The 18431-nt window shown below is 38.3% G+C and overlaps 1 long non-coding RNA gene across 1 annotated transcript in view; it reads right to left on the reverse strand.

The window, feature by feature from the left end:
• The window catches only part of LOC105521818, a 401150-nt gene that overhangs the window by 248976 nt on the left and 133743 nt on the right, over positions 1 to 18431 (reverse strand). Inside the window, exon 2 of the long non-coding RNA XR_001003335.1 lies at positions 7954 to 8022. This is a non-coding gene — a long non-coding RNA (uncharacterized LOC105521818). The remainder of the gene's footprint in view (positions 1 to 7953; positions 8023 to 18431) is intronic.

Genomic DNA, 18431 nt, shown 5'->3' on the forward strand with positions numbered 1-18431 from the left:
ACACTTCATGATTGTCCTCTTGAATTCCCATTGCCTGGGGAACTTCAATACTCTCACCCTGTTCAGGTCTCATGCTCCTTCTCAATGGTGCTCATACTTTAGCTTCCATATCTTCATCTGCAAAATCTACTCAACTAATGCATGAATATACTTAGCAGTTTTCCAATAGTTCCAGAATTAGGATTTAACTTGGATAGTCTCTGATATCTCTTTTAGGTAGGGTGAAAAATATATAAGGTGCAGGAAATGTTATTCTCACAGGCAGGCGATTCAAAAGTGGTATTTAAAGAAACGTATTTTTGTAGAATGAAAGATTTTTACCTCTTATTGAAGGTATGAAAGTTTTTAGCCCTTACAAGTCAGTAGCCCTGCTTGCTTGGGGATGGGTTTTCATATGTTGAATCATATTATTTATTCATTTACGAACAGCTAATGGTGACAAGCCATGTGCTGGATGCTGAGGATATACTTTGTATCAGGGCAGTTGAGAGAAAGGTGTTCAGTAGAATCGTGTAAAGCTGTTTCTCCCTTGAGAGTCACATTTTAATTGTTTTTGTGGGGAAAAATTGGTGTCTTTAAAAGTTTGGTTAGTAAACAAATCCAGACTAGATAAATGTCTAAACCTGGGCGGAATAATCAAACATTATTTTTAATAGGCGGAAGAAATGAGATGCATAGTAATTATTTAAGAGTAAAGTCTTTCCTAATGAGCTAAATGATAAAAACTTGAATCCTGTAATTGGACAGATAAGTCGTAAGGAGAAAGTTAGGTTTTCACACAATGTATGTTCACTGGATAAAAACTGACAAAGTCTTGTTGAAATAAGCTAGGGTGGAGGTGGGGAGGGATGGGCTAGATCCCTTTAAAGGGAAAGCTGAAAAAGAAAACAATCTTCCATACACGAACATGAACCCATGGAGAGAAGAGAGAACCCACAGAAGGTGTATACGACATTATATGAATACAAAATAGTTTTTTAGATTTATAATTTAATTTAGAAATCTGAAAGACAGGTGTATTATTTTATAATGCCCTGTCTTTATAATGCAATATTCATATATTTTTCTAACTTCTATGAGATAAAATAGAGTGGTTTTAATTAACAAAAAATTAACACATGATGGAAGCAAAGAGAAGAATTTTTCAAGAGTTGCACATAAGACTGTATAGGATTTATATTTGTAAACAAGCCCAGAAATATAAATACTTCTAGGCTTCTATGAGTCAATGCTTGACCAGTCCTCTTAATGACAAAATCTCCTACTGGTTACTTGGCTCTCATGAACCTAAGGAACTGGGTGAAACCAAATATTAGATGGTCCAATTTTAGAGAAAAGAAAGCAGAATAGAAATGTATTAAGGCAGAGAGAGTTTAAGTTTAAACATAACCACATGTGGTGAGAAAAGAAAAGGGCTAGAAAGTAATACAAAAAAACATGTTAGCAATGCTCTTCTCTGGCATAAACAATGGCTTTCATTTTCTTCTTCGTATGTTTTGATATTTACAAAGTTTCTACAATAGCATTTCTACTATAACCAGACAAAAAGAGATCAATGAAAAGTGCAATCTAACTGTGGAAATTACTGATATATACAAAATGAATACATTTCACCATTGGTAATGCCTTTGACTCTAGAGGAAAGATGATTTCCACAGAAGGACTCTAGTATTTTCTATCTAATTAATTGGGAAGGCTTTGAGCAAAATCAGAACTTCAGATCCTAGAAGCTGAGTACAATAAAGATTTGAGGAACAAGAAAAAAGTTATGATCAATGGAAGATCTTCCAGACAGTGAGGGCTATCTGTTAGCGAGTGTGTAAGAACATGAAGTATATGAAAACAAGGTGAGTCTTATATGAAAGTGAATAATAAATGAGAAGAGATTAAGAAGTAAACTGGCCTTAAATTTGAAAGTAAAGAGCCATGAACAGGATTCTGTATTGTGAATGTCAAAATTAAGAAGTTCCATTGAGAAATAAGTTTATGGAATGAACAAAATCAACCTAACTTACAGTCAGATTGATTTTTTCTTTGTGGGGACTCTAAGTCATAAGCATTGGGTCTGTTTTATTAACACTATAGCTTTCCCTTTACTTCCCAGAAAAAATACATATAATGCTTTTACTTTTCATAATTCACTTGCTTGCTCAAATATTCATTGATTTTTCTGAATCTGTAGCCCATCTGCTTGCAAAATATTCACTGACTTCATGGGACTAAATAATAAGTATTGGTTGATGTTAATGTACATACATGCAATAAAACTGTCAACTCAGTCATCTTCCTGGTATCTGAGCATATAACAAAAGCATCACTAGACAGGGAGACAGCACTGTAAGAAAGATAGTGTACATAATGGAAAGAGCACAGCCTTTGGCCTCAGAGAGATGTGGGTTCAAATCCTGGCTCTGCCACTTGCTACTTGTTAATTTCATCAAAGTAAATTTCTCTGCCTATTTCTTTTTCTTTAGACTGGGGTCAATACTTTCTTCTAATATGAATTTTGTGAGAATTAAATGACATATAATAAATTAAAGCATATAATAGAATGGCAGGTACACAATAAACTCTCAGTACCTAATGGTAGTATGATTATTGTCATTGGCATACTCATCGGTTTTCAACACAGTACAAATTAACGTTTCAAAACCAATATCAAATTTTGGTTTTCCTTCTGTGAGTCAAATTTTGGATTATTAATAAGAGAATGATCTCATTTCTTTCGAAGATGGCAAATGGTTTATTCTTAGACCTAGGTATGGACTCATCTATACTCTCCAGTCTCTCTCTGTCAAAGTCACTGGTACCAGCTTTCTCAACTGGTTCACTTTGAGCCTGGTTAGAAACCAAAAGAAAGCAACTTGATGGATTAACAGGGAGAGCTAGGGAAACCGAGTCATTGGAGGTGGAGTGCTCATGCTTGATAAGCCTCAGAGACTCTGGTTTTCTATTCAGAGAAATGGGATTACTCATACAGCTTTGCACACAAGACCAACATTTGGGTCTTAAAAGCCATAACTGAGCCAAGCACAGAGTCTCATGCCTGTAATCACAACACTTTGGGAGGCTGAAATGGGAGGATGGCTTCAGCCCAGGAGTTCGAGACCAGCCTGGGCAACATGGTGAAACCTTGTCTCTACAAAAAATACAAAAATGGTGGTACATGCCTGTAGTCCCAGCTACTCGGGAGGCTAAGGTGGAAGGATCACTTGACCCTGGAAGGTCAAGGCTGCAGTGACCTGTGATTGCATCACCTCACTCCAGCCTGGGTGACAGAGTGAGACCCTGTGTCTCAATAATAAATAAATAAGGTAAAACAAATAAAGGCCATAATTCAACTGTTGTAATTGTAGTTCTCTCTGAAGTGAATGAATTTTTTCCACTCATCCTGGAATTCTCACTCTTGCTATATAAGAAGAAAGCTTCAGACTCTGGCTACACTGGGGATTTTGGTGGGATGCCTATTGGCACTTTCACTGAATGTGCAAGAGTGAGAGACTTCCTAGGATTCACCTGCCTTCATAGTGAATTACCCAGCCCCTTGCGTTATCCCTTTGTCTTACTTTTAGTGATCAAACAGCATATTACACAGACCCTGGATAGGATAAATCCATAGTATCACTGTTTATTTAGCCCCTCAAAGCACTATGTATCCAAAGTATTCATTATTAAAACCACATCTTTGATGCCACTTATTCCATCAGAATTCCTATAAAATTCATAATTTTTTATACTGAAACGAACATATATGTACACTTTTTCTGGTGCTAATATTTAGTTTTGTATATGTTAATTTTACTTCTATAAATAAACTGCAAAGTATAGGGGTCACACTTTATCTTCTTTTCATATTTCTTTTTTTTTTTTTTTTTTGAGACGGAGTCTCGCCGGATCTCAGCTCACTGCAAGCCCTGCCTCCCGGGTTTACACCATTCTCCTGCCTCAGCCTCCCAAGTAGCTGGGACTACAGGCGCCCGCCACCTCGCCCGGCTCGTTTTTTGTATTTTTTAGTAGAGACGGGGTTTCACCGTGTTAGCCAGGATGGTCTCGATCTCCTGACCTCGTGATCCGCCCGTCTCGGCCTCCCAAAGTGCTGGGATTACAGGCTTGAGCCACCGCGCCCGGCCTCTTTTCATATTTCTTTGTTGTGGGAAAGTTTTGGGTGTAATACAGACCCTCCCCCAGTGAAATTAGTTAAATGATAAGAAAAAAAGTCTCCAAATATCTAGTGGGTAAGAATAAAGGTTAAACTTAGCTTAGACTTTTTTTGTGACTAAAAACTTTTGTGGAATATGAGGAGGGTCCAATTTAAACTAACCCTTTCATTGTTTTTGTTTGTTTGTTTTTGTTTTTTTAATAGAGACAGAGTTTTGCCATGTTGCCCAGGCATGTCTCTAACTCCTGGGGTCAAGTGACCCTCCTGCTTTGATATCCCAAAGTGCTAGGTTATAGGGATGAGCCACCACACCTGGTCACGATTCTTAAAATGATGAGATCAGGGGGTGTAGAGGCTGTATTATTTCATTCTCACATTGCTATAAAGAAATATCTGAGATAGGGTAATTTATAAAGAAAAGAGATTTGGCCGGGGGTGGTGGCTCATGCCTGCAATCCCAGCACTTTGGGAGGCTGAAGTAGATGGATCACCTGAGGTCAGGAGTTCGAGATCAGCCTGTTCAAAATGGTGAAACCCTGTCTCTGCTAAAAATACAAAAATTAGCTGGATGTGGTGGCGAATACCTGTAATCCCAGCTACTCTGGAGGCTGAGACAGGAGAATCACTTGAACCCTGGAGGCAGAGGTTGCAGTATGCAGAGATTAAGCCACTGTACTCCAGCCTGGGCCACAGAGCGAGACTCTGTGTCTAAAAAAAAAAAAAAAAAAGGTTTAATTGGCTCATGGTTCCGCAGGCTGTACAGGAATCATGGCAGGATCTTCTTCTGGGGAGGCCTCAGGAAACTTACAATCATGGTGGAAGGTGACAGGAAAGCACATCACCTTACATGGCCAGAGCAGGAGGAAGAGAGAGACAGGAGAGGTGCCACAGACTTTTAAACAACCAGATCTCTTGCGAATGGTATCAGGGGAACAGCACCAAAGAGAGGGTGCCACCCCCATGATCAGATCACCTCCCACCAGGCCCTGCCTCCAACATTGGGGATTACAATTGAGCCTGAGATTCGGGTGGGGACACAGATCCAAACCGTGTGGGAGGCACAGGCATACATGTAAGGAAAGACAAATAGCAGAATGTTAATTTGTGCATGTTAAAAACTGCTGACCATTGTTGTTGCTTGGAAGTTTTTTTCTAAAAATCAGCCTTTTTCTTTGAGGTCCCTTCATCCATTTCTTCAAGTTGTATGTCAAAAATTTCAGTCAGAGAGATGCTAATTACTCAAGATGACTCAGGAAGTTCACATGCAGATTTGGGACTAGAGCCCAAGAATGCAGTCCCCGCCATGGATTTTAAACAGTGACAGTTTCCTGAAATGCTGGTTATAGGTAGTAGACATTACCCATTTATGCTTCTTACACTATCATAGCAAATAAAGTTTATTTATATCACAAAGATGCCAGAGAAATTATGCTGAAATATTTTAACATAAAACAATTCTGAATTTCTGAAGTATTACCCTGAAGCACTCTCTTAATATCTAATATTATCTCTTCCACAGTAACTGTTACTTGCCTTGCTCTCAATATATTATACACTTTTAAGATCTACTATGTTTACTGAATTATATTTTTAAAACAGGGAAAAGAAAAAAATTCACATAGGAATCATCATAGGGAATGGTATCTATTATAATGACTTTTTTCTTTCAATAAATAACCGATTATTAATATATGCTCTTCACGATATCACTTCTACTTTGCCAATGTTTGCCCCTTTAAATGATTTTAACAGTAAAATTTACTGTTGATCAATATAAAAATTATAACAGTATGGTTAATTGTAAAAAGCTCTAACTTCAGTTTAGGTCTTATATCTCATTCTCATTAATAGTTTTTTAAGTAGCTCAGCAGATAACTCATTTAAACTTTAACATGTCATTTTCCACGTTTTAGTTATTAAAAGAAAATATAGCTATAATAAATTATAGCATTTGTAATAAATACCTAAATTACATATAATAAATGATATCTCTACTTTTGTCAAAATATCAATTTCACATATTTTCATCTTTAATATTACCTTTGGAAATAGAAGCGTGATATATCACTATGTAAATGTAAATAGGATAGTGACCGATTACATTTTGAAGATGAGAAAACTAGGTCAGAGAATAGTTAATGACCAATTTTGGATTGAACCCAGGTGTTCCAGGGCTGTATAAGCCATCCCTGGGTGTTATTTTCTTTTCTCTAATTTGTTACCTTACTTCTGAAAGAAAACTAGGGGATGGTAGAATTGAGACATATGTTTTTGCTAGTGGAGGAAAGGGAAATCCCATGATTTAACACCATGGTAATGTTTCTTAGAAGACAAGGATGAATGTGAGTGGCAACATGGACTATTGGCAAATCTACTGGGCAGATGAAGTCATTAGCCCTATATAGGCTCATTAAGTGCTAATGGTGATCATAATCATCCGTTTGTGATTTGGAAGAACTGTGCCTGCATCCCCCGAAAGGCTTTTTGTTTTGTAGGTTCCTTTTTATTCTGCTTCCTGAAACTCTATGCCAATTGATGTTTGCATGTTTCTGAAATGGTGACAAGCCTTGTAATTGATTCTCCAACTACGCTGTGCTGTGCGCCGAGCTGGCAGGCGCCCCACTTTCAGGTCACTTTACACGTCACACCACCTAGAGCAAGCCAGGAACCCATTCAAAGGGCAATGGGATGCCAATTATTTTCTTTCCTGGCATTTACGTGAAAATATAGGAGAGAGGCTGCTAAAATGGAATTGAGAGTTTGGTTCCCTTAATAATTCCTATAGCCTCCAAGTTGGTGGACGATGGAAGAATTCAGAACCTGAAGCAAATAAGGTGAGGAGGTTGAAAATAGAGATATAGTCAAACAATCCGTAAAGTGAGGAGATCAAAAAATAGAGCTTTGTGAAGTCAGCAAATTTAGTGCTTACTAGGTGCCAGGCAATATTTTCAGCATTTTACATCTACTATTTTGTTTATGCTATGCCACAACTCTTGAAAGTAGGTATGACAATTTATTCCGTTTTGCAAATAAGAAATGTGGAGCCAACTGTCACACAGCTGGTAAATGACAGAATCACACTTTGAATTTAGGTTGGCTCTGAAAGTTAGGCTTTTAATCATTTTGCTATAGATGGAATTAAAGATTCTGTATGAGTCCACTTTAATATAGAATTCGTAGCTTCTAGGAATTTATAATTACTTAGTAATAACCAGGAAAGCAAATGATGACCATGATTCTGAGAAATAGAAATGTGAGGCCATCCTCTCTAAATCCCTTCATCCCACACTTCCTCATCTAACACCACCACAGGATATTTTGTACCTTATCCTACTTCTACAAAGGAATGCATCCTAATAATTTCTGGCTTCATTGATGAAAATAGCAACTTTAATTGATCTCTACTTGCCTATGTAATTTGTGATGTCCAAGAATACTCCAAGGCAGAAAACTGCCTAAGATCACTAGCATAATTTTGTAAGAAATCTAGATAGGTAGACAGCCAGTCTTAAGCAACATACAATGAATAACCCGACTCATGGAGAGAGGTAACCCATTCATGTAGTTTCTTCTTCTCTCATCTCCACCCAGGATCATGATTTTATCCCATTCATGTAGTTTCTTCTTCTCTCATCTCCACCCAGGATCATGATTTTATCTTCCACGTTTAATAAAAGATCATCCAATATCAGAACTTAGAAAACCGCCAATAGATAAAGCAAATATATTTAGGCAGCGCTTGAATTCATAACATAATTGAAGTTATTATGTCTTAATTTGAAATTAATCATTACCTTATGAGTCTACGTAGGCTCCATACTCTTCAGAACCATTGGTGAAGTTTAGAGTAAGTGGTCTGTAACCTAGAAGGGAGACAAACAAATCCACAGTTCAAATTCAGCATGAAAAGATTATCAATGAAACTGAAAATGCATTAGCATGTGCATTTTTTTAATGTTAGATTCAAATGACGAAGGCATTTACCAATTTGCAGATACAGAGAGAATAGAATTTAGGTGAGATGGATATTAGCGCTTGTGTCTCTGTGTTTTAAGTATCAGCTCAGACAAAAAAGCAAAAAGATCTAAAATGATTCCTGGAACTGAACAACGTCACTGAACCCAGAGGGGGGAGCAGGCTGCCACCCACCTGGGGAGACGGGCTAATAAAAGGATCAATTACACTCTTATCTTGTTAGCCATTAGACAGCCCATTGATGCCACCTGCTTACTTTAAATGTAAACGTGCAGGCCAACCATTGGAAAGCTGCAACCATTCTTCGGAACCCTGTTTCTTTCTGGTTTAGTGATAGGAGTGAAAAGGCCTAACTCTGACCCTTAGGAACTGAGCATCTGTTCCTCCAGCAAACGCAGATGTGAGGGCAAATCAGAACGCAAATCTTTACAGGCAGAATAAATGAATAGACCAAAATATGAGTAGTTTATAGAGTTAATATCAACACAAACTGAAAAAACATTTTACATGTAAAAACATAAAATGACTCAGGGGATTTACTCTCCTGTTAGGTAATTACATCCCTTAGATCTGCAGTGGCCATGTATTAAATATACTTTGTGTTTGTTTGCTTTACTGGTCTTTGTGAACCACTGACTCTTTTTCAGTAGTCAATTGTTCTTTCCCAAAGTATAAGGAAAGGTTTACCTGCCTCGCATTAGTATCAGTTGCCAGTGATTAAAAGGTTCAAAGGTTAATGTTACATATTTCCTAAGGCAAAGTAAATACCTGCTCACCATTGGTAAAAAGGGATTATTATACATTGGCAACCACTATTGTCTACTTCTCTCGGCTTCTACAAACTCCAGCTACAAGTGGGTCTCCGGGCCTTTTCTTGTTCTCTGACACTGCCTACCTGGGCATCAGATAGACGCCGGATAAGAACACTCCAGATCATCCCACCTTTGTAGCAGATAAATACCTATTTTTTCTTTTAACAAAATGAGTATATTAATTTATCTCATTTATTTTTATGGTATACATATTTATTATTTATTGATTATTACTATCAAGCAATATTTGGCTAACAAGGAGTATCTTTCTACCTGCTTTGAGCATTCCTATTCTAGTAAAAAATATTTTGCAAGCAATAAAATACTAATTTAGGGTAGGAATGGTGAGATGCAGCAATCAGTTACAATTTCTCAAAGCAGTGAGATGGTGAAGCCAACTTGTGGCATGTTGTCTCTTTACTACTCTCCTGCTCATTTTACATTCCAAAAGTCAAAATATTATATGTAGGTTCTGAATGCTTAAAATGTATTCCTAACTAAGTAGTGTGTAGGTGGCTGGATTTCTATTAGTGGGTCTCAAACCAGCAATAGAAAATCAGGCACTGTCTCTGAACTAAAATAGGAATAAGGTTAATCAAGATATGACTACCTGTTGAAAATGTCATTCAGTAACTTTTTTTGGTTGTTTGTTTGTTTTGAGATGGAGTTTCACTCTTGTCGCCCAGGCTGGATTGTAATGGCGTGATCTTGGCTCACTGCAACTTCCACCTCCTGGGTTCAAGCGATTCTCCTGCCTCAGCGTCCTGAGTAGCTGGGATTACAGGTGCCTGCCACCATGACTTGCTAATTTTTTGTATTTTTAGTAGAAATGGGGTTTCACCATGTTGACCAGACTGCTCTTGAACTCTTGACCACAGGTGATCCACCCACCTTGTCCTCCCAAAGTGCTGGGATTACAGAAGTAAGCCACCATGCCCGACCACCATTCAGTAAACCTTTAAACAGCAGAATTCCCAGATAGGCTAACCGTTTATACATTTTAGAGTATAGATTAATTATTAGCTGTTTCTTGAATTCAAAGAGTTTGTAAAGTATATGCATTTCTTACACTTGGTTACATGTTTAAATCACTACTGAGAGAGCAAGAGAGTAGGTTTTTGGAGACCAGGAATTTTTAGTTTATCAGCATACTGTAAGTTTGACATGAATTGAAACAGGGTAAAAACTACCTTGTGAATGCGAGGACTAGCCTTTGCTATCTATCAGATTTGTGAGTGAGGCTGTGAAACCTGGTCTTAAAATGGTAGATGGGAAATTGACCTATTTTCTTCTACAATGTGACCTTCCTGTGCTACTCTTCTGAGGGCTCATGGATAGGTCCTTGTTCTTGGCAAATCAGCATCAAAATGACAGTCCTTGGATGCAGTCCAAAGCAAATCTGACTAATACTGAATTTTGCTCCTGAGTACCATGTTTTATAGTGAGGGTCCAACATAACTGTAAAGGTTCTATGACAGTAACAAACGAAAATTTCCTAGATAGACTCTTTCAGGTTTCACACCACTCTTGGTTAATTAAGTACATTTATAGCTGGGGATAAAATCTTAGGCTATGGTTGAAATTGCTCAAAAAATAAAGTAGCCTTTCAGTTGTTTTCTTGCCAATTTCTTTATTTCACGATTAGGTAATAGACGTAATATTAACATTTCAAATAAATGGTGAACATTTTATTGTGTAATTTTGTGAAAGAGGAATATTTTCATTTGTAATAAAAAAGCTCATCTTTGTAGGAGGAATTAACACTGGCTATCTAACTGTGTCCGTTTTAAGGAGACAAAGGTAATTGAGTAATGGTTGATTTTTGAAGTGGTGGTTATAGCTTTTGAACTGATAGCCAGACTTCTTTTAAAAAGGGCTTTATATTTGAAAATGAAACATTCGAAGAATTTTTAATATTTTCTAAAGAGCTTAGATACATTTGTAAGGTTCAATGAATAGCATAATGAATAATTCCTCAACTTTTGGAAGTTGAGGAGGGAGGATTGCTTGAGCCCAGGAGTCAGAGACTAGCCTGGGGAACATAGTGAGACTCTGTCTCTATAAAAAATGTAAAAATTAACCAGGCATCGTAGTGTGCATCTATAGTCTCAGCTACTCGAGGCTGAGGTGAGAAGATCACTTGAGCCTAGGAGGTCCTGCAGTGAGCTATGATCGCACCACCACACACCAGCCTGGGCAACACAGTGAGACCCTGTCTCAAAAAAAATTGAATATTCTAGTCTGGGAGTGGTGGCTCATGCCTGTAATCCCAGCACTTTGGGAGGCCAAGGCGGGTGGATCACGAGGTCAGGAGTTTGAGACCAGCCTGGCCAACAGAGTAAAACCCGTCTCTACTAAAAATACAAAAAATTACCTGGGCATGGTGGCACACGCCTGTAATCCCAGCTACTCGGGAGGCTGAGGACTGAGGCAGGAGAATCACTTGAACCTGGGAGGTGGAGGTTGCAGTGAGCCAAGACTGCGACATTATACTCCGGCCTGGGTGACAATGCGAGACTCTGTCTCAAAAAACAAACAAACAAAAAAACCCCCAAACAAACAAACAAAAATTGAATATTCAGTGTGGGCTAGAACTTTCATAGAAAGTTTGTACTCTTAATTGAGGCCTTGTATTCTGGGATAGGGATATTAGACATTAGGTAATCGATTAGGAACACTGATGATGTTTGAGCAGGGAGTAAATTAACCAGAAATCCAATTTAGGTAGATGAAGTGTAGATCAAAACAAGGGCTGAAAATGGATTTATTCAATAATTAACCTAGCAAATAATTTTATCAACATTTAAAATTTAATAGTACCATTTTCAGTAGCAATAAGCCATATTAATAATATGCCATGTTCATACTATAATAATATTTAATAATAGTACTAAATTTACTAGTAACTAGTACTAAGTAGTACTATTAGGTGCTGAGGCTACAGAGGTGAACTAGTTGGTAAAAGCCTCTGATGTCATGGAGGGAAGACACAAAACATCACACAAAACGGGGATTGAGAGAGGGGGGAGAGAAAAACATGTGTTATGAATGTCTAACTCTAGAAGAATGCTTCTTGTTATGTTTAAGCTTAGTCCAAAGCTGTGAGGAAGATAGTATGGCTGTTGTTACAGTCCAGACAAGAAAAAGATTAATGAGAACCTAGGCTGGGCAGTAGCAGTGGGAATTAGAAGGAAGAAAAAGATGCAAGAGGTATTTCAGAGGCAATCAATAGGAATTGGCAATTGCTGAGACGTGCAGTAAGGGAGAAGGAAGAGACATAGATAAATTAGAAACTTGAAGCCTCACAAAAGAAATTGGGTTGCTATTAACAGAAATATGGATGTCAAAAGAAAGAACTAGTTTGACGGGTAATGAATTTGGGTGTGGTGCATTGTGTTTGATGTGTCAAGAAGTCTCTTGGAGATGGCAGTACGTAGCTGGAACTGTAGGATTATAAATTAGGGGAGAAACTAGAGCTAGAAATTTTGGCATCCTTCCAAGGGATGGGGGAGTTAGAATCTGCGCGATTGTCTAAATTCACCAAATGTAAGGAAACCTGAGAGTCTCCATAAAGGTGGGAATTCTGGGAACTGGCATAATTAGGAGAAAGCTCAACCAGAATTAAGGCGGGTAGGAATAATGTCCAACAGTTAAGTACTGATTCCTACGCAATCATCCTGCACAGAGCACTTCACAGAAGCTAATTTACTTAATTTTTACAACGTCTAGGAAGTAGTGATAGCTACAGGAGGCAGCCAAATGCTTAGGCAGCCAAATGCTTAGGGGTGGGTACCCGGTGAAACGCCATCTTCAAGCCAAAGACAGTTTAAAGCCTGAAAGCCAAACTACAAATTAAATCATCAGAGTGTGTTAAGAGCTTGTCTTCCTGTTTGGCGTGCTTTCTCCTGGTTGATCCTCACTCTTCACCTATTTTACATATACCTACCCTTTCCTAATTGGTTTTCTACACTGTCATGCCCACCTTTGAGTGGTATCTTCGCTTTAGCCTTTTTTGCATACTGACAAACCAGTCAGCATGCACTCCCCATCCTGCGCCTTTAAAGACCACAGACTCAGTTGGTAGAGGAGGAGACGGCCTGACTTTGGGGAAGAGACAGCCTTTTAGAACCATTTTCATTGCTCAACAAAATTCTCTGCCTTCCCCATCCTTCAGAATTCTCTGCCTTCCCCATCCCCACGTGACCTCATTCTTCTTGGACACCGGACAATAACTCAGGACCCAATGAGTGCAGGTACCAAGAAAGGCTGTCACACCATCAGTGGCAGAGGGCAGCCACCTCACACAATGAGGCAAGGGGCCAACTGAGCGGCTAATACACTGCCATCTGTGAATGGCATAACTAAAGGAGCACTGTAAAACCTCCTCTGGGGCTTCGGAGTTGTGGGCACCCTCACATGGGTACTGCTGCATTCCCCTCAAGGCGACACACCTGACCTGGCCATGGGCCCCGCACAGAGTTTTCTCCTGTGTCGGCACCCGGAGCGGCCAGATTCTGCACTCACTTGTTCACGTGCTCCCTCCTGCAAGGGATTGACCTTGGCCTGCCTAATAGAGGGAGCATCCCTGCCGCGAGTCCAGTGAAGGGGCTGAGAAAATCCTGCATCAGTAGGTTTTGTTATTAACTCTACTTCCTAAATTAGGAATAAGAGGGACAGAAAGATTGCTAAGGTCACACAGCCCAGAAGTGGTGGAGTCAGGATTCAAACCTACAGTGCTCTGCCTCAGAGTTCCCATACTTACCAACCACGCTGTAATATCTCTTGGGTAGAATGAGTGACTTTGAAAAATGAGAGTTTGCTGTTAATAAGACAGAAACCCTACAGATTAAAGTTAGTGGTTAGGCTTGCAAAGCGGTTTTCCATGGGCACAGAGTTAAACTTGGCAGTGATAACAACACATGAGAAAACATGAGTGAAAAACAGGGTTTTGATATTAAGCAAACGACTATGTGCAATATAATTTTGTTACACTTGGACAAGTACAAAAGGTTCTCTGGGAGTTTTATGGGAGGTAAAGGGAGTTTCTATCAGCAAAGTCTACCTTGAGAAAGTGACATTTAAACAGAGACCTAAATAATGGGTAGGAGTTAGCAGGGCAAAGAGGGAAAAGAAGAACACTCCAGATTTGAGGGCCCTTAGGCAGATGGAACTTGGGGATTCAAGGAGTTTAAAGAAATCTGGGACAATGATAAGGGAAAAAACACCCTAAGGATTTTGGACTTTATCCTAAAAGTAATAGAAATATATTGAAGTGTATTAAGCAGGAAAATGACAAATTATGCCTCAGAGAGTTTAAACTGCCCAAGTTCATATAGCTACTAATTGAGCCAAAAGGAAACCCAGGTCGTTCTTGCTACAAAGTCCTTTCTTCACCAAACCATGTTACTGTCCAGGGCTGAGCTGCAAAATGTTTACTGATCAGCTCTCTGAGGAAAAAAAGCACTGATTTGAAGCATTTTCTGATATGGTGGTTTAAATACTATACTTAGTATTATTTACTGATATTCATCATATTAGGTGCTAATATGAAGTCACAGAGTGCAGAATCGGGAAGAGAGAGTCTGTATTGTACTGTTATGTGGTATTTCAAATGTGTTGATATAATAGATAAAAACACCCTCAGCAACACAGAAAATAATACAATGTGCTAGAATAATTAGGAAGTGATGAATGTGTGTATTTGTTACCTTTGTTTTAAATGTAATTATTTAATTCTAAATTTATGTAATGTATTTATTAATAGTGGTTCTCTGGGGGAACAAACAGCTTGCCAAATTCCTGAAAATTTAATAATGGGATCTCCTGAGCAGGTATAAGTTGGAGCCAGAACTCCGTTGTTACCATCTCAAAGAGCCATTTTTGGGGTGTACGATTTTATCATACTGTTTTGTTTTGGGAGATGGTTCCAGGAATCTTAGATAAAAGCTTGCTCGTGTCTTTCTACACATTTCATTGTGTTGATCATGGGGCATATTCAGTGAGAAGGAATGGATACAGCTTTTTTTTTTTTTCTTTTTCCCCCCCCCAAACAGGCTGAGAATAAAGAGAGAGGGGAACTCCTGGGAGGCAACACTATACAATGGCCTCCGTGGGGACACGGGTGACTAATAGCAGGCATTTGTGTCCGATTCCTCATCTGTGCGTTCAGACAGTTAGGAGTGCAAGTTTCTGATTTCAAATACAAGTTTATAACTTGAATCAAAGCTAAATTTATATTCTCTGTACACATTATCATTCAGTTCTATTATTGTCATGCAACCTCCTCTTTAGGAAAACCACTGGACCCTAAAATAAAATGTTCAGAAACATGCAGATGAAAACAGCTGAAGCTCTCAGACTTGGGCAGTGTTTCTTGAGTTTGACTGTGGCCTCAGAAGGGACAGTCATAATATTTTTCTGGCTGTCTTGTCTTGATTTATAATTTGAATCTCCATAAATGATAATAGAGAGGGCAATTATCAAAGAAATGGAAAGGGCAATTATCACTGAATTGAAAACACATCACACATCCAACAGGATGAATGACTGAGCTAAAAACAGATTTTGTGGATCTTGCAACTGCTCCAAAAGAACTTAATGGAAGCAACTTCATCTCCCCACCTCCTCCAATTAACCAGATGACTTTGGATCTATTTTTCTTTTCTTTTTTTTTCCTGGGATGATAACACAAAGCCTGTTAATCTAATCTGCCTGAAGACTGACACTACTTAGGACATGTAAATTTATGAGACTAAACCAGTTGCTGTTTGCCTAGTGTGAAAAAAAGCTTTCCTTTTTTTTGTAAAAACAGTAGAGAAAACTTAGTTCTCTTGTTTGTACATTTGTGATTCCAAGAGACTGCAGACACCCGTCTCATCTGTTCTTAACCTTCATGATGAATCTTTTTAAGTGAGGCAGAAACAGCAATTTTGTTCATGAGGTTAAATAATAGACTGGATAGTGAAATTCCCCTAAAAGACTTTTGTCTTGGTTGGATAAATTGAACAAATTACAATCCAAACTGTAGGCATTAGTTATCATTATTACAAATATGAAAGAAAAAGGTAAATGTTTATGAACACATTTTGTTGAGAATTCTTGCCGTCTGGATTTACTATTGTAAGGGGTAGAATTATAGACATTCTCTGGAAGGGGTAAGGTGTGGAAAGAAAAAAGGAAAACCCCAAATCACTTTTGTCAGCACTTCTGTATAGGAAAAATAGCTGTGGCATGAATGCCAACACCGTATCTGCTAAAGAGATGAAGCCCTATATAATTGGATCCAATCAGGTCCTGATAGGGGACAACAAGAGTTTTTCCTTTTCATATAAGTGAGGTTCACTGAGCAGACCAGTCCCTGGCATACTGATCTTCTTAAAATGGATCATGGATCATAAAGGAACTAGAAGTGGAAGGATGGAAAGGCTCAGATACATTTATTGAATATTGATTTCATCTGGGCCTCTGCTTTCCCCATATTGGTTCTTCATGCAGGCTATCACCTTCCATTGATTAATACATAACCAGACTAGGCTTGTTTACTTGGGAACAAAGAGCCATAAAGTAATCCCAGCACTCATGGCTATATGCTTAGTCACAGAGCCCAGACGTCATGGTAATGGACAAAAAAGCGAGGAAAAAAATAGTTCAAATGAAAGAAGGAAAGAAAACTAATATTTACTAACTACCTTTTGTCAGATATGTTAAATAGATGTAATTTGAGTGTTGCTACCTATCTGGTATCAAACCTGTTAGTGAGTCTTATATTTGTAAGTTCCCTGTAGAACAAATTTTGCCATGCTGTACTGTGATGTCTTCGGCAAGTGTATTCTCCTTCACGTTGGGGGACTGAGCTGTGCCTGTCCTGTGCTTCTTTGGTGTTTTGCTGATTGGAGAATTGAATATATGTTGTACTGTCTACCTGCCAGTAATATGCAACTTTAGTGCTGAATACTTTCCTTTTGAAGATGTATGATTCTTTTATAGTTTTTTGAGATGGAGTTTCACTCTTATTGCCCAGGTTGGAGTGCAATGGCGTGATCTTGGCTCATTGCAACCTCTGCCTCTGGGATTCAAGGGATTCTCCTGCCTCAGCCTCCTGAGTAGCTGGGATTACAGGCATCTACCACCATGCCCGGCTAATTTTGTATTTTTTAGTAGAGATGGGGTTTCTCCATGTTGGTCAGGCTGGTCTCGAACTCCCAACCACAGGTGATCTGCCTGCTTCAGACTCCCAAAGTGCCGGGATTATAGGCATGAGCCACCGCGCCCTGTCTGAAGATGTATGATTTTTTATTCATTATCCTTTTTTCTAGCTTCCATCTTTCCCAGGTTCCAGAGAAATGTTTCAGTGTAAGAAATATTATTCAACAGTTTTTGCAAAGCAAGGAAACAGAATTTCTGTTCAATGTATCCACTATTAATTTATATAAATATGTGTGTCAACCTATAAATTAACCAACTTGAATTAAATATATCTATTGCCAATGTTTTGAAAAAATGGATTGTTATATTTATTAGTTCATCTTCGCCTGTAAGTTTATTTTAAAATACTAAGCACTCCAAAACACAAATAGTGGTTTCCCTTTTAAAATTTCTCAAACTTCCAAGCGTTTTGAATTCATTGAACTCTCGACAATCACCATCTGGTTGATTAAGTAATTTACATTTGGACATCCTCACAAAGAGACTGGGGGTGGGGGAATTCCCCTTGAATTCTGGGAAGTTGTTCTTTGGACATGATGTTTATTTCCTCTGATGTCACAATTTCTCTTGATAAACGTAAACATTTATTTTTAACATGGTTGTTAAAACTTAGTCAATATTCAGTTCCAATTCTTTTGTCAGTTACTGGTGAAGCGGAAAGGTCAGTTTATGGGTCATTATACTCAGATTGAATGTTGAGTTAGTAAAAAGTAAATGTAATATTATTTTAATACTTTTTAATGTGTTTGGAAACAGAAGTAGAGTTTTTGAAAAACAAAAGCTGTAAAGCTGTCTAACTTAATACAGAGTATAAATAAAATAAAATTCATGTCAATAAAGTTTACCTATCGTTAATATTTTTGGGGACTGGTACATTTTTATTAATTATGTCCAGTACTTTTGTTGAAATCTTTTGTCACCTGTATTTAATTCTCATAGGAGTCCTTTCAGTGTGCCTTGTTGTCTGATTTCACAGATTTTACAACTCAGAGAAGTTAAAAACTTTTTCATGTCACACAGCAAGCAAACAGCAGAGCAGGGACTTGAGCCCAGCCCTATCAGATTCGAAGGCCAGTGAATGACCACCTGCAGCTTCCCAATTTTGGTTGCAAGGTAGTGCTGGTCATAGATTTTGTGCTTCCCCAGACAGCTGCAGTTAAAACTGCTTCATACGAGAGATGGTACTCACCCTAATTTTTTATATATTTAAATAAATCATAATGTCAACCTCTCTGCTTGTAATCCTCCCTCACTCCCAATTTCTTTTTTTTTTTTTTTTT

Source organism: Colobus angolensis, unplaced genomic scaffold (genome assembly GCF_000951035.1).
Source record: "Colobus angolensis palliatus isolate OR3802 unplaced genomic scaffold, Cang.pa_1.0 Scaffold41, whole genome shotgun sequence".
NCBI lineage: Eukaryota > Metazoa > Chordata > Mammalia > Primates > Cercopithecidae > Colobus > Colobus angolensis.